We start from the raw sequence: 18005 nt of genomic DNA on the forward strand, positions 1-18005 counted from the left end.
CTCATGCAGCTGGGGGTCCACAACACTTTCGATGAGGTTGGGTCACAGAAGTTAGTCACCTGGACTTTAACCCGTCAGGGAAAGGCGGTGCGTGCTCGACGCGTGGTCGCGGGAGGCCGTCACGGTCTCGCCGTTCCCGCGCAACGTGCACCCGCAACGCAATGTAGGCACACGCCGGGCCCGGGCCGCACTTCTCGGATCCGTCGCCGACGAACCACGATCGGTCGCGTTCGTCGACGTCGCCCAATACGGTTCGTCCGACCGGTTCGCGGCGGCCGTGGTGGATCACAGGGGCAACCTAATGCCGCGTCCGTGCGGGGCAGGTGTCCGGATTGCGGAGATCCATTCTGCACTTTAGAACACATGCTCTGGCGGTGTCCCTCGTTACGGACCACGGCTCCGGGCACGGCCTGCCCGTCCCAACGTCGGAACGGCTCGCGGCGGCCCCCTCCCTCATAAGGGGGTTTCGGAGTCGCTCCTCAGGACCTTAATAAACTTCACTGCCTGCCGTGAAGTGCTCGAAGTTGTTTGCATAGAATGTTTGAAAGAAGTGCGGCCATTGACGTCGCTACAGTGTCGACGTAAAGTGCCGGTCCCGTCTGTGGTTAAGGAGACGGGCCCCGTCACTGTAGTGTGTATGTTAAAGTGCCGGGCCCCGTCACTGTAGTACAGATGTTAAAGTGCCGGGCCCCGTCACTGTAGTGCACGCATATGTTAAAGTACCGGGCCCCGTCACTGTAGTACAGATCTTAAAGTGCCGGGCCCCGTCACTGTAGTCACTACCTTTCGAATATCCGCTTCAGTCACGCATTATGATCGACTGTCGATACATGTGTGAAACATAGGTGGTGCTTGAGACTTTACTGAAAGTAAATCAAGGTGATAGAATGACTCTTTGAGCATTTTATGATGAGCCATTATAATTACAGAGTAAATAAATATTTGAATATTGTAAAGTCATCATGCTACACTTCTTCATAAAAAGGATTAAGTCACCGCTCGAATTACGTGCACAAGTTATTCATTAGCCTCAAGCATGTTAAGAAAAAAAAAATATATATATATGTATAATTTTTTTTAATTCTAATTTTTTATTTTAATTTAAAGAGGTTGCTAATGACATGCTCCACATCAAGTGAACGTAACACATCAATCAATCATTTTATTTCCTTAAAAAAGGAGGAGTACGGGACTAAAAGCTCGTATGGCTTGACGAGGTCCCAACCCCTTGCAAGGTGGCATAACAGAAAGATGACGGCCCGTCATACAAAACAAATGAAAAAAGCCTCACAAAGCAACGGGTACAAGACGGCAAGAAATAATCAACACACATGAACAACAGTGGGGAACAAAAATAGGAGAAAAAGAAGGCATGGTCTAGTCTTGCAAATAAATAAGTTGATGAAAACGTTTAAAGCAAGAGTTTCGGTTTCTGGAGGGATCAAAATTTTGTCAGTCTAATAAGTTTAACAGTGAAGGTAATGTATAAAATAAAAATTGCTCATCATAGGAAGTTTTCGGGGTGGGTACGAACCACATTTCTATATGTCGGGTCTGATGAATATTTGTATTCTCTCAAAGTTTTGCCAGATGAATTGTATCATCAATGCCAAATTTTACTAAACCTTTGTAGCACATCAACCTATAATTGTAAAAACAAAACACAGGAAGAATTTGATATTTAGAAAAAAGTGGTTCTGTGGAGAATCTATAATGGACATCACCTAAGTAACGCACAACTCTTCTTTGTTTGTTTGTCACACCAGTTGTACCCCACACCATGATGCAATACTGCGTGACAGATACCACCAGAGCATTGTATAGCATTATTTTTACCTTGGTTGGGATTTATTAAGCGACGCAGACTAACAATGACACCAATGGCAGATGACAATTTTCATTGGAGATGATCAACATGCTGGTAGTGCCTTCACCAAAGTGATACTCTGTAACGATACATATAACTCGGAAGCAACATGGAGGTTATCAGAACCTTCAATTTGCCATTACCTTAATGTTCATGCTCTATTCCTTGTTATCATTGCACAGAAATGGCAAAAACAGGTCGCGTCTACAAATGTGGACGCCGTGACTGAAGGTAATACGAGCTACCTTTATCAATTTATAGCAACCTAATTGGTGTGAGGTGTGAACTTTGTCACAACTTAGATTCTCAACAGCTTTTGTGTCAACCTCAACTCTCCTGACGTACTCTCAGCCCATATAGCACAACAAATCAATGTAGTATTTCACTTCTTTAGCGAGTTTATTTCGGTTTGGATGAGGAACACCTGCATTCAAGCGTCAGCCAACACATTGTTTATTTAGCTGAAGCTCCTTGAAAAAAAAAAAAAGCGGCGGCAGATTTCATTTCCCGTTCATTCCTCAGTGCGTAGGTCCTTTCTGTTCTCGTCCTCTTTCTAGCACGCGTTCGCGCCACGGACCATTTGAAGCATCCTCTTCGTCTGCTGTACAGTCAACGTCCGATTTTTCGGGCTCCCTAAGAGCCGCGAAAACGTCCGTAAAATCGGGCAGTCCGTAAAAATTAATGCACGTCTATTACTGCCATTAAAGGCTCAAATCGCCGCAGGCACATCCAAAAACGCCTACCAGCATGCTTATTAAGCATATCGGTGCCTGTACTGTGACAGTAGATGGTGGATGGACGCGTGTATTATTAAGGAATAGATACTGTGTCCCGCGAAAATTGCCCATTCCCACGCTGGTTATACTTCACCGCGTAACACTTTTGCATGGAGGCAAAGCTGACTTGGGAACCAGCATTGTGCAACGCGCCGTACTTTCCGAGGTTCGAAGCCAATCGCGAGGCCCACAAAAACGGAGTCAGTGCCGCTGCTTACAGCGGTGAATTCTTTCAATGAAAAACAGGGCGCCGAACGGCAAGAAGCTTTATAATGAATGTCGAAGCAGCTAGGCCTAGCGTTTACCACGGTGGCGAGGTAATAGAGAGCTTTGGAATAGGGGCCCCAATAATTTGGGGCGCCAAAGATCTTTGCGGGTGTTAACGTTGGGGCATGCAGGAGTGAAGAGTTTTCGAGTACGGCTTTGCGTTCGCGGATAGCGTCTTGCGCTGACAGCGCCACTACGGCGTCAGAGAAAAGCTATTAGAAATAAATAGAATATACCATTTTATGATAGGTATAGTAATCTTTACCAGGGCCGTATTAAGAAAAATGGAAGCCCTGGGCTAATGCGCATACAGGCCCCTTTTTCCTATACTGACGCCCCTCCCGCCCCCTGTCGCCTGCTACGCTACTGGAAATATTCCATGTTTCATTTTAATTCCGCCAAATTAAAAAGAACGAAGTGCGATCAACGGGATTATTATTGTTGTGATTATTATGAGGAAAACAACAAAACTTGCTTGAAATATGCGTGCTGTTGTAAACACCAACACATATGTTCACTTTGTGATTAATCTGCATTCCGCTTTCAGCAAAAGCTGAAAAGTTTAGTGCACTCGAGAGGAACAAAAACGTAGAAAAGACAACACAGCTCAGATGTCGATCCTTCTGAAGGTAGGCTTTGTTTGCATCACTAAGTTTAATCCCGTGAGGCGACGCATGATTGTATCCAAAACATTATTTATTAAAATTCAAGCATCAGACGTAGTAATCGTTATACACGTTACTCTATAAACATGCAATAGATATATACAATACTTAAGGCATACAATGACCATAAATATGCACTAGAATACAGATGAAAATTACCAACTGTAATTACAAAACATTATTTGAAAATATTTTCGTTAAAAGTAAGGCAAGCAAGGACGACACCAAATAAACGTGGCAGTATGAAAAACAACAAAAATACAGTTCTTTATAAGCACGCTAAATATCACAAGAAGAACAAAGAATTTAAGAGACGAACAACGAAGATTTGCATATCTTGAATTACACTGCTCAGCGTTTCATTGGCAACGTGGAGGCTGGGAGGCGACACAATGAACTTATTGGAACTATTCGTGTATAGCGCAAGCAGTCCTCTTTTAAAAAGGCATCTTTCGCGCCTTTGCTTTGGCAAAATCACATATAGTCTGTTCGAAGGATAGATCGCGGAGGAGAACACTTTCAATAGACATGATAGCAAGTGAGTTCACCTTGTCGTCAAGGCGATTTTTTATCAGCGACAACTTTAAAACGATCGCTCGGTCTCACAGTTTGCCACGGGTATGCATTAAGTACATTCGCAAAGCAATAAAGGTTCAGAAACACATCAATAAGGATTCTTTCGTGCAACAACTTCATTATTCCCAGGGGACTCGTTCCTGGTACACAGAGTTGTGCAGAAAGTTCGCAAACAGAATGATTTGAGCGGGAAATGCTGGCTCCGAATAATTTTTGTAGGTTTTCACCAACTTCTCAGCCTGGTGTGCCAGAGAGGCCTCGCTCCCAACTTCTGTCAGCAATTTTAAGAATGCGAACCTTTCGCAGGATTCAGTGTAGGCAGCCTTTCGCACTCGCAAAGCAGAGCCTAGGCTGTCAAGTACAACATTTAGGTCTCTACGATAAACTTTTTTCTACCTTGTAGCGCACTATCGCTTTTCCCGTCCGGGTGCTTACTCAAAACGATGCGTTTGCCCTCATCCTGATAACATTGATTGGTACTTAGCGTGCGTGCTCTCTCTTCGAAGGTATCAAAGAGAGGCCGCAAAGAATTAACAAAGCCTTCTAGAGAGCTGCAGGTCTACAGGAGTTGAAATGTCTAGGCCTGGTTTCTGAAGTGCTACGCTCGTTTTGTCAAAGCGTTCCAAGATTTAACTCCAGAAAATCGCCGTGAATGCAGTCTCTAGTTTGTCATTTTCTTGAAGAGAAAGTGCGCTTCGTTCCTAGTGTCACGGTTTTCTTCCTCGTTCTTTGATAGAGCTTCAAGGCAACACAAGACTGCATTGAAATTTTTCAGAATGGCCTTACATGATTCAGCGTGTCTTGACCACCTGGTCTCGAAAAGACTTTTCAAAACAAGCTGCTGGCCAGTTACGCCCATGCTGTCCAAAAGATACATCTCTCGCTTGGGTGAGGCAGCAAAGAACACATACAATCTCTGAATTGCAGTAAAAATTTGACTGCCTCAAGGCAACTGTCAACGCTATATGCGCCAACTAAGTTCAGTCAATGACCAGCACACGAGACGTAGACTGCCAATTCGTTCAGGTGCTTGCTTTGAGCTTGCAGTCCTTTGTATTTTCCTGACATCTTATCGCATTATCATAAGCTTGGCCGCTACAATCAATTGCGGTGCCATTGGTCGTCAAGAGGGACATCGCAGTATCGAAAAGATACAACCCGGCATGCGATTCAATTGGAACAAATGCAAGAAAGCATTCGTACACTTTCCCATTTATATTGTCACTTGGTAGTGACGTTAAAGAACACAGTAGCAGTACTGTGAAAGACAAAACTAGCTTTTATTGGACGAACCTGTGCCCACAAAAGAGGCTACACTTAAAGCGCAACGATAGCGGCGAACACAGTCGGCGATCGTCGAAAATCTGATCAGCGGGTCAAGCGCGTCGGCTTTTATACAGCAGTCATCGAATGTTCCAGATTAATCGTTGGGACCCGCATGCCTTCTACAAAGTTCTACACCATTCGCGTCAGGCGAATAAATCAGATAACACAAGGTTCGGCAACAACAGACTGCGGATAGAAGCATCGATAACTTTCCAGAAACTTCGGATACATGCAAGCGCGTCCCGCGATGTGCGATAAGATTTGTTAGGCGGTGAAACCTGGTCGCCCGATAAGTATAAATACACGTGTCAATATAGTATCGTAAAACAACTGGCAGCTGATCAACGTGAGTAAGGTCTGGAGTCGAATCAACAATTAAAGAGAAGTATTTTGCACATTTCACTTCGTCAACGAGACGTTCCTTGATAGCCTTTGCCATATGCTCGATAAATCCATCACAAATGATTTTTGACAGATACGATGAGTGACCTTTTCCTTTGTTCCCGTAGCGTTTGATGTGCTCCTCTAGAAAGGCATCAAACTTGGCAATAGCCTCAAGCACTCCCATATAATTGCCATTTCTCGGTGAACCGAAAATCTCCTCACTGCCCCTAAACGCTAGGTTGCGCTCAGCTAGAAGCTTAACTACAACGACTACGCGCTTCAACACCTCTGTCCAGTAAGCGGTCTCAGTGACAAGATGCCTAACCAGCTTCGTGTCCATTGTGGGGGAGTATGAGCCATTGCGTTGCTGAATGAACGTGTTCCACGTCAGCTCTCTGAATTTTCGCTAATTGCGCCGATTATTCAACTCGGATCTTCATGAAAGTGCATCGATCGGATGTATGAACCTACGTGGACCACCGGGATACCCAATTCCGAGGTAGGCGTCCATTTCTTCGGTAATTAGAGCCGATTTTGTGACCCACGAAGAGCGCCCACCGGCCTCGGCTTCGGCCGAGGGAAGCGGTAGGCCTACTCTCAGGCCGCATCGAGCCGCAGCCAATTACGGACCAATCGCTAATTTGGCAAGCGGACAGTGACCAAACGTGTCGACCGCTATGAGAATTGAGGTCGATGGCGAAGAAATTTCGCCGGATCAGCTCACGAGAGCCGAGGGGTGGAAAACCGCCGGCGAGAAGTTGAAGCAAAGGAGCCACGCAAGCCAAGATGGCGCCGAAGCCGCAGTTGACGTCAGCAACAGACGTGGCGATGACATCTATGGCACCACCGACAAGAGCCTTCGTCACAGGATGGAGCGACTAAATAAGGGCAAGCTGCTCAAGGGCGCGAGAATGCCGGACCTCCGGCGTGAAGACGTGAAGATTGTGATGCGGCCACGCGGCGGGCTTCAAGTGAGCGATGTGGCCCAGTCGAAATCAGCCGAGCCATTACTGGGGCGGCCCAAGTCGATGCGATTGCAGCAAGAGAAGATATTATTTGTCCAAACCATCAACAGAACATAATCGTCGTGAGTACTTCGAAGAGGGAGCACGCCGACAAGTACGCCATGGTGAAACGCATCGACATTCGGGGAACGGCCCACGTGGTGAGCACTTATGAATCGGCGCCTCGTGGAACAGTTGAAGGAGTTATATGGGGCATCCCGCTAGAGGACACCGCCGAAGAAATTCAAGACCTTGTGGTGCACAAGCACAACCCGACGGCGTTGCAGGCGAAACGGATTGGCAAGACCAAGTCCGTGGTGATCGCCTTCGAGGGACACAAGGTTCCCAATTACGTGCGTTACGGGAACCTGCTCGTTAAATGTTCACTGCACCGTAAGCAGATCGATGTCTGCTACAAGTGCGGCCGCGTCGGACACCGAATGGACGTGTGCCCCAATCCCCAAAATCGCATCTGCCGGGGGTGCGGCATCGCCAACCCGGACAAAGAGCGTGCGTGCGTGCCCAAGTGCGGCCTGTGCGACGGCAAACATCTCACCGCCGACCGGGCCTGTAAGGCAAAATTTAAGACTCCGTACGTGGTGCGGCGCCGGGCCATCGACGACAGCAGCCAAGAAGAGGTCCTGCAGGTCGACCCCAACGCAGAATCTCTTCGCGGAGCCGTTCGGCTGGCTGCAAGGACGGCCGCTGCTGGGAGACGATGGGGAAAAAAGGGCAGTCGTAGCTCGAGCGCAAGACGTCGGTGATTCCGTTCGAGGTCCCGGACCAGATCAAGAACCCGGGTCGAGTCGAACCAACGAGTGATGCTCGCCGAGAAAAAGGTGGGCTGGACCAACAGGTCTTCCGTCGATCTAGGGAACGACAGAGAGTTCCCACCCCTCAACCCTACGTACCCCACCTCCCCCCTCTAACCAAAACGCCGCAACACGCCAAGAGTGCGGCGAATGTACAGAACTTAAAAGACTAATCGAAAGGCAAAACGCCCAGATTCAGGAACAGAATGTGCAGATCAGAGCACTCATGAGCAAAATAGATGCGCTAGCTAGCGGCAGCTCAGCGACTAAAATAACCAAAACGAGCACGGCGCCCGAGGACGCCAACGAGAAACGCAAGGTGCCGCGGAGGGAACCCCTCTCGCCCTGCCAAGAGCGGGGAAGAGAGGCGCAGCCCATGCAACAAGCATTGAATGTTCAAGAAGCGATGGACGCTGAAACCACCTCTGACTGCAAGACGGCAGCAGCGGCACCGCAGACGTCACATCAACAACAGCAACCGCCGCAAGAGGGCAAACTGGCAGCGATACTCGCAGCCATCAATCAAATTAACGAGAATCTCGGCAATATGAATGCCAGGTTAGCGGTCTTCGAGGGTCAAATAAAGATCCTGTCAGTCAAGCACAAACGACTGGCGGCGAAGACAGCGACGATAACCGTGAAGAACAAGTTCGCAGCGCTAAGGAAAGAACGCGCCAATAAAGTCAAGGAATCGATCGCGTACAGGCGCGGTCGCATGAAAACGTCAAAGGAAGATGGCGCAGACGCCGAACAGTAAAAAGCAAATCCGCGGGGGGGAAACAACGATCATTTACCAATGGAATTGCAGGGGCATCCGCACCAGGGAAGCCGAGTTACAACTTCACATAGATGGGCTCGACCAGAAACCGGATATCATCGCGTTACAAGAGACACACGGCACACCCAGACTCCCGGGTTACGTGACCGACACGGATCCGACGGAAGGCGGGACGGCGCTACTGGTGCGCACCAACATAGCAGCCACCCAGCACCTCACGGCGCAAAATGGCTGCGAACACACGCTGGTCGAGGTTCACACAAGGACTATTGGCAGTGCCGGAAACCTGTTTGTGATGAGCGCATACTGCAGGCCGTCACAAAGGCAGTACGACTTTGACACAACAGTGAGCCAGGCGAAAAGATTGGCGGGGAACAGGCCGCTCCTGGTCCTAGGCGACTTCAACGCTCCTCACACAACATGTGGTTACAAATACCAATATAAACGAGGCAAGGCTCTAGCAAAGGCAATGGAGGACCAAGAAATGGCGCTCCTTAATGAACCGGGCGTCGTCACCCGAAAGGGAAACAGCGTCAACAGGGACACCACCCCGGACCTGTCGTGGATGGCGGGCTCCCTAGAAGTGGCCTGGCGGAACGAAGACGTAGACCCGGGCTCCGACCACAGCATCAAAAGTGTAACGATCAAGGGACCAAGGTACCGGGCAGCCCTCGGCAAAGCCCGGACCACCGACTGGGACCGAATGCGCAAGCACACGGACGAAGAAAACGAGACCTCCGGAGAAAACGCGGAGGAGGGTAGACATCAAACTTACGCAGAATGGGCGCGAGAACAAAAGATCGCGCTCGACAGATTTACTCAAGAAGTTGTGACAACGATGCAGACGCCCTTCGTCGACGCCAAACTAGCACACATGTGGGAGGCGCGGCACTCGCTCACGCGAAGATGGAAGCGTCAACGACGAAACAAGAAGCTCGTCAAACGCATCGTGCTCCTCAACAAACAGATCGCTGAATACGCAACCAAGCTGTGCCGAGAGAACTGGATGAGTACGTGCGACAGGTTGCAGGGAAAGCTGTCGACGCGCAAGACCTGGTGCATGCTCAGACACCTGATCGACCCGTTGAACAGCAAGACCGCTACCATCCGCAGCCTAACCAAAGTTCTGAACGCTAATTACGATGGCAACAGCCAAAGGCTCATTGAAGACCTCAAGGCGATCTACCTCAAGACGGAGAGAGGGCGATTTCCGATACCGGAGGAGTACGGGGGACCGGGAAATCTGGCATTGGATGAACCGTTCGCCATCACGGAGTTATTAACAGCCATAGACGAGAGTAATAAGACGAGCGCACCCGGAACGGACGCCATTACATACAAGCTGCTCAATAACATGAGTGATGCGGCGGCACGCGGGCTCCTGGGTCACATCAACAGAACCTGGGAAAGCTGGAAGTTGCCCGCAGAATGGAAAGAGGCCGAGGTACGGTTCATACCAAAACCCGGCAAACCTCTGACGATCGAGAACACGCGCCCTGTCTCGCTCACGTCCTGTGTGGGCAAGGTCATGGAACGCATGGTTCTCAAAAGACTTCAAGCACACCTGGACGAGACAAACCAGATGCCGGCGACCATGTATGGATTCCGCCAGCACCTGAGCATCCAAGACGTCCTGACCCAATTACACGAACTAGTGATTAAAAGAGCAACGAGGCACGCGCCCCAGGTTATACTGGCTTTGGACCTCAAAGGGGCCTTCGACAACGTGTCCCACGCCAGCGTGCTCGAGAACCTGTGCAAGACAGGGTGTGGCCACAAGACCTACGGCTATATTAAAGATTTCCTAACAAATAGAACAGCAACTATCCGGATAGGAAATGAACGGTCAGAGCCTGTGGAGCTCGGAGACAGGGGTACCCAACAGGGGTCTGTCCTGTCGCCTCTGATTTTCAACCTAGCACTCCTGCCTCTGCCCGAACTACTCAATCAGATCGAGGGCGTGGACCCCGCGTTCTATGCCGACGATATAACGGTGGGGACAAACCGCGCGGGGTCCGATGCCCGGGCGGAGGAAGCCCTGCAGAGAGCGGCAACGACTGTCCACGGGTACGCCACTACCTGCGGCATGAGCTGCGCTCCACAGAAATCGGAGCTGCTCATGGTACAGCCCTGAAGACCGAAGAAAGAGCCGCCGCAGAACATAATCATCACCATCGACGGCACAGAGATCAAACCAACGCAGCAGATCCGGATACTGGGCCTGCTGTTGCGCAGCGACGGCAAGGCGCACGCAGCCGTCAACAAAATCAAGACCACATCAGAGCAAGTCCTGAGCATGATCCGGAGAGTCACCAACCGGAACAGAGGAATCAAAGAAGAAGACGCACTGCGCCTGGTGCAGGCATTCGTCGCGTCACGCGTAACGTACTCCGCCCCGTACCTCCAGCTTGCGAAGGTGAACCGCGAGACGCTGAACACGACGATAAGGAAAGCAGTCAAACTCGCCATGGGCATCCCAGTCTACTCGTCAACACAGAAGCTGCTGGAAATGGGTGCCCACAACACGGTGGAAGAGCTGGTGGAAGCACACCTATCCCACCAGAGAGTAAGGCTGAGCCGGACAGAGCACGGTTGGGCCGTCCTACGCAAGATAGGATGGCAAATTGAACAGCAACCGACAACGGTGCCGCTCCCCACAACGTGGAGAGACATTATTAAGACCAAGCCCTTCCCCCGGAACATGCAGCCGGGGAGGAACAACGAGAGACGCTCTGCGCGGGCCAAGGCACTGGCTTGACAGCTGGAAGAGGACCCCGAAGTCCTCTGCGCGGACACCTCGCTTCCCAAGCACGGAACCAGAGCAACGGCGGTCGTCACCACCATCGATAAACTGGTCACAGGCGCGTCGATACGGACGACGAATGCAGCCGAAGCAGAAGTGGCCGTGGCCCTCGCACTCGCACAACCGGGAGTCAGGACCGTGGTCACAGACTCCCAGACCGCATACGCAAGCTACCGCACCCCGTGACAAGCTACAAAGAAATCACGCAAATGTACAGAAGCGGCAGATGTAGGCTTCCCCGTCCGCATCCGCAACTCAGCCGAATGCAGCAAACAATCGTGCGACGCACGCAAGCGGGGTCGCTAGCGCATTCCGTGCTCTTGCACAAGATGTTTCCAACAGAGCATGACACTGCATGCCCTTTTTGCAGACGGTCAAAAGGCACTCTAGCACACATCCTTGCCGAGTGCACTAAGCTCAAGAACCCCCCACCATCCCTACCCCCCACCCTCCCCAGCCCCAACCCCCCCGAGCGATGGGAGACCTTGTTGTCCAGCCCCGACCTACCGACCCAGCTCGCGCTGGCGGCTAGGGGCCAGGAACTGCTGGACACATATGGGACCTGAGAAGGTTCCACCCCATCTGGTGCCAGCGCGCACCAACCGTCACTAAGGGTTCAGTACAAAAGTTGATTCTCTCTCTCAATTGTGCTGCTCGAGATAGAGTGGGTGAGCCATGCTGCCACGTAGTTCCGGTGCTTCACGCTTTTTTCATGAGCGCAAATCTTTTCTTCTGCTCTTTTCCAATCAGAAAAGCCGTGCGTGGTGAAAGCACTGGGGTTGCTTGAAATCGAAAATAGTTTGCACATGAAACAGTAAACGGAACCTTTGGACTCCGAGTAGATTAAACAGTGTCGCTCGTACGCCTCCCCATTTACAGCCTTTCGCACGAAAAAAAGAGGTGGCATATAGCGTTTCTGAGTTTTGTATTGCCGTTCGGAAGACAGAAAATTTTCTGCCCGATTTTGAAAATACAATGGCCCTTTCTCAAGGCATACACTATGAAAGCTGTCAGTAATAACGTCCGGCCACTAAACAGGGTCACTTCGGAGAATCTCGCAACGTACCTCTTGCTGCGGGGGTGTCTGTACGTCTCTGTTGCTGCAACGAGAAGCCGTCTCATTCGTCCTCTCGAGGCACATGTGGGTGGGAACATGATTATTTGAAGCCAAACTAACAGGAAAGTAGTTAGTCGGTTCTTGGAGTGTTGTTTCCTGGCGCTCGTCAGTAGAAGGAGGCTCATCGGGGAGGTTTGGCATCTGTTGATAAGCAGTAGTAGAAATCGGGCGTGGCGGACCGGACACCTGGAGCTCTGTGGCAGGGGCCCGGTCGAGTAGTATAGACGTTGCTGACTCAGGAACAGGACAGGGCTCGGTTAGCGTCGGTTGCTCATAAATATGGACGACCGAGGTTGGCACCATTTTCACAGGATCCAGACATCCAAGATGAGTTTAACCTTGTCTCTTGCCAGGAAACCGTGGTGATGGAGTTGGCAAGTCCTCCACAGAAGCACAGTCGGTACTATTGGAAGTTTGACACGGACTCTGGGTAGAGCGATCACACTGCTCCGCGGAAGCTGCATTCAGTAGGTACTTTGTCATCTTTGGTAGCTTCTTTTCAAGCTCTTCTCTAACTTCGCCTTTCGTTTAAAACACCACTTTGATGCTTCCGTACGATCATTTTCGCATGAATGGATGCTAATTGTTCACCGGGCACTTCGTCAGTCTGACACAACCGCAGGTGTCCAACGGTGGCCGTCCCCGATGACTGGCGCACGCTGCCTGGATCGTTCGGGGCTGGCGGAGAGTGGTGTGTCCCCCGGGAGCTCCTCAGCGGGCGGGCTTATGCAAGCTTAACCGGCGGCTCATGTCTGAATCGCAGCCCGCGATCAACTTCCTCTTATAGACGCGCGCCGCGTCTGTTTGTTACTAGCGCCAAAGCAGGCGTTCACATACGCACAGAGTTTCTTGTACAAATTCCCCCCTTTTCCGTACAAACTCACTCCTCCCGTTCCGGTCTCGTCTTCCTATTGGCTAGGAGCAATCGTCTGTTCTGGGAGGACCTCGATTTTTCTTTCGCCCCGTCGATGCCGAGCGCGAGAACGAAGGGGAGAGGGCGACTCCTAGCGCGGGCGAAGTTCGCGCCCTCCGTCGCTTCTGAGTCATCTTTTTCTACTTTCTGGAAAGTTCGGTGGCCAGTCTGACCTACTTTTTTGACGAGCGCGCGCGAGGGTGCGCAGCCACTAGGCAGGAGTGGGCCCTGGAGACAGGCCTTTGTGTCCAGCTCTCCAACTTCTCCCTTCACTCTTCCACAACCCTAGCCCGAACAGTGAACATTCCATGCCCCTCGGCACGTGGACAAAAACACGTGTGACGTCTTCTTTCTTTTCCTGTCTAGACTCTGCCATCAGACTCATCATCTGCTATCGGACTCATCCTCCCCTGCCCAAATTATCATCACGGTAAAGAAAAGTCAAATGGGAGGCACTGTTGGGTACTGCAGCACATCCTTTCTATGAAAAGGACAGCGGCGGAACTATTTGAGAGGTGGAGGGTGGCGTGGTGGTGACGAGGGGCAAGGAAGATTTAGGTCCTCATCCCACATTACATCTTTTAGGCGTTTCCCCCTTGCCCCTCCTCTCCAGACAGCACTGGACAGAAAACCAAGAAAACTCTTCCAAGCAAACGCAGGTCGCTTCGTAAGAAAGAGGGCCCCACTGGGGTGGCGGCGGATTCCTGTTTTTGCAGTTCGACAAGCTCTCCCCAAATGATCAGGTTAAACGCATGCTGTTACATTAGGCGGGGAGCACCGTCTGCTCGTTCTGTTCTTTTTTTGGCTTCATACATGTCGCTCGAAGCTCAATTGCCCATGGTTCCATATACTAAGCAGGTTAGAATAAATGACCCCCTTCTACTGTTCGAGGTGAGGCCCTGGGCTGCGGCTTCCTTACACCCCCCCACCGCTTATCCAGCGCTGGTTTGACTTACGTGTATTCGCGTTTAATTACAATTTAGAGGTTATTCTGTAAGCAGCAAACAATTAGTTACGCTTAGTTTTGAGCAAACCAACTTTACGTGCCTTCACCAGCCAAGCTTAGCCATGTTAGGCCTACGAGCCATAAAATCCACAATCGAATTCGGAGTCAGCGGCGTCTGATGAATCAATCTTCATAACACGCGCTAGTTGAGAGGAAGCGATAACCGCAGTCACTTCTCCTAGGTTGCGAACTTTGCGCGTTACCACGAATCGAACCTAGTTTGGTGCTAGGTTAGAGCCGTCGCTTCAATGGGTGCCGCGATGTTTGCTGCCACAAAGCTTTTGGGGCCGCTATTAAGGCTCCCGCTAAATCGGGGAAATAGCGCAAGCGCAGTTTGCGTCTCGCGCATGCCCAGTGGCTTCGACGCTATATTTTTTGGGGCCCCTATTCTAGAACTCTCTAATCAAAACGGCGGCAGTGGTGGCTCTGATTAATGGCGTTTTGGACCTGCGGCCGCGGCAAAAAGTCCGGAAAATCAGATGGCGAAGGGCTCTTGCATCCGGAATTTCAGACGTTCTGAGACATTAGAGACATTTAGTGTGTCCGCTATTCCGGCAAACCGGGGCGGTTTGGGCGGATTACCGGATGGTCGGGGGCGTAAACGTGAGAGGCCGGTGTGGTGCAGCCGCCTGGTGTTGTAGAGCTCAATCCGACAATGCAGCGTCTCGTGCGAAGCGGTGCTCCCCAGACGACTCCACACCGAATCGACTCCTGCAACGCACGGAATTCAAGTGACGTCAGTTTAATAAATTAAACTAAAAACAATTGAAATATATCAAATCTTACTAAACAGTGCGTTTAACTTGCAAAGATATGAAAGAAAGTTGTCTTATGCGTTAAAGAATGTACACATTTCGATTAAAGACATAATCGCAAAATGATTTCAACTATACTGTCATGCGTTTTTCTATAATAATAGTCAGCGTTCAATATTAAAAGGCAGAAAAATATTATACTATCTATCAGGTGCCTGTAGAGATGGAAAGCAATTTTTTTGAGCGTCTCGTGCGTCACCCGAGTGCCCGAGGAATGTGGTGGGGCCTCAAGCACACGCACGCTTCTCCCCCGTTTCCTCTCTGGAGCAGCAGACGAAAAGCGCTGCAAGCGTACATGCCCACGTTTACGTCGCCACACGGTGTGTTTACAGCAGTCTCCAAACGCCGCAATATGGATTTATATACAGTGTGACGGATACGTGAAACTGCAGTCTTCGCACTGTCACTCGAATGTTTCCTCAAAGGGTCGGGCCCATACGATTTCTTTGCTAGCTGTCTACCAGAAAAGTCTGTCACCACGATTCATTTTCGAGATCGAAGCAACCAGTGAACGAGTTTTGACACCCCATTTCCTGCAGCGCCGTGCGTCTTAATGTCATCATAGCTGCGCAAATGTTACTGACTCGGATCGCGGAGAAACCGATGTGGCCACCACCATTGTGCTCAATTATAAACAGAAGCTTTCTTTTCCTGCGTTCCCGGGATTAGCCGCATCCTCGTGCGTATCGTCGAGTAAATTGAGCGGATCCTTGAAAGAGTAATAGTAAACTGGGCCGGTCCCGAAGATCTTGAAAATGTATTCAAGATAATGTATAATGAAAGGTGACCCAGTCGTGGTTGCTTGTTGGGCTTGGAAGGCTTAAACAGAAGCAAACCCATGCTTTGCCATGGGCCAATTATCAAATTAAGGGAACACATTACGAGGTCAGGCAAAGAATGCACCTGGGGAGAGTGGGAGCTTCACATTTCGAACCTATTTCCTATAGTGATGCACATTATTAAGATTCTTTTATGTGAAATGGCTGAACGAAAACAAGTAAACTTCAAGTATGGTCCACATTATAGCTATTATCATTCTGAGCTTAAAGCCTTCTTAAATTTCTGTAATAAGTCTGCCCCTGGCATTTGAGGGAATTATACATACACGAGGTATTAAAACACTTGAATCCTGAAACACTAATGATTCTTTAAATTATAAAAAAAATCTGTCATTTCAGGCATCTTTGTTCTGCATAAAAAAGAAAGCCATTGTAATTCCTCTTCTCAAGGAGCAAGATTAGGATCCACCTTTGGCAGCTAGCAACAGGTCTGTGAAACTTACCATAGCTGTCTATGCAAATTAAGTCTTTAAGAAAATGATAAATCGCATCATCTCCTACACTCTCTAGGAAGCTATCAATGCGGCTTTAGGGAGGGCAAAGTGACGATCAATGACAATTGGTATACACTGAGCCCATCAGATTCTTTCTACCTACATATTTCCAGATTAAAAAAAAAAGCTTGTTACACAACATGGCACTATGGAATCTTGTGAGGCTTACCAGAAATAAGCATGTGTGACATGCTGAGCACAATAAAACTATGTGAGCCCATCTCACCCCGCTATTGGATTTTTCGTCACGTACAAGGCAGAAACGCCCAACTCGCTACTACTTTAATTGCAAGCCTCTCATGATGCCATCTAGTCCATCTGTACAGCACCCAACATCATAATAGTGTAAGTCCCTCTCTATCACTTACGATAGAAGATTCAATTACTTACTGCAGTGAAGCAGCTCAAACAAGTTACTGTTAATAATGCTAAAATCTGTCAATAAATTCACAGACTACACTTCCTCACATCTCAGTATTGAGGTGCGCTGAGTACAAGGGCACAGATGGAATTGGTTCAACCATTTGGGCAGACCAATTGGCTCAATCAACTGCCTCATTTGTGACACCTAACTGTATTCCTTCCATATAATCCCCATGCTCTTCACCACGCACTGGAATCTTGCCTCTGGTGGGACACGTATATATGTGCCTTACTTCCCCGATAAGTCTGCTGCTTGCCTGTGACCTTACCCGGACACAGGAAATATCTCTTCAGAGACTTTGTCCTGGAGTGACCCTTAGACAATCCATCACTTGGGCTTAGGGATCGCCTAAAGTTGACTAAGAAATGTGCCACAAGTGCTAAACTCCTGTAGCAACGTCAGTGGTATATACCGGGGGGGGGCACGAAGGACACATCCCCCCTTCCCCAAGATGTCTGTATGTGGCTGACAAAGCCCTGACCCCCCTACCTCGCCCCTACTCCCTCAACCTCTGCATCCCCAGTCAAGTGCGCCCCAGCCTCATGCTAACATTCACTCAGATTAGACTCTGAACACTGCTGCCACACTGTAGTAGATGGCATGTCGATTACTCTGATCTATTTACACGGCCAACATTCAGACTGCCATTCACAATGCATGTTAAGAGCATTGTTGCCAGATCTTGGACAGATCGATTCTTAGAAATCGTTTAAGGGGGGACGTGGCTTTGAAAATCAGCTTCCTTATTTCTTCATGGATTTTTATGAAAATTGGCACAAATGTTTAGAATGTCTCCCTGATACTTCCATAAAAGTTTCAGAGTGATACCTTGAGAACATTTTATTAAATTTCATTCGGCAGAATGTTTCAACCTCGAACTTTGTGAAGAGCCTGGGGAACTTAAAGAACGTGATAGAAGGCTTGTTAAGTACTGACTGCGTAGCTAAATGCACGCTGGAGGTCGTGACATTCTTGCTTTTTTTCAACACAAATTTTTTGAGTGTCATTTTTTATGTTACCTTCGTATCAAGCACACTTTCGGAGTGAACGAATAGCCACATCATAAATTTATACAACGTCAAGGCCTAAAAGCAAGGATATCACGACCTGCACTGTAGTCCAAGGAGCAAGACAAAAAA

The sequence above is a fragment of the Dermacentor albipictus genome, chromosome 7, assembly GCF_038994185.2.
Source record: "Dermacentor albipictus isolate Rhodes 1998 colony chromosome 7, USDA_Dalb.pri_finalv2, whole genome shotgun sequence".
Taxonomy (NCBI): domain Eukaryota; kingdom Metazoa; phylum Arthropoda; class Arachnida; order Ixodida; family Ixodidae; genus Dermacentor; species Dermacentor albipictus.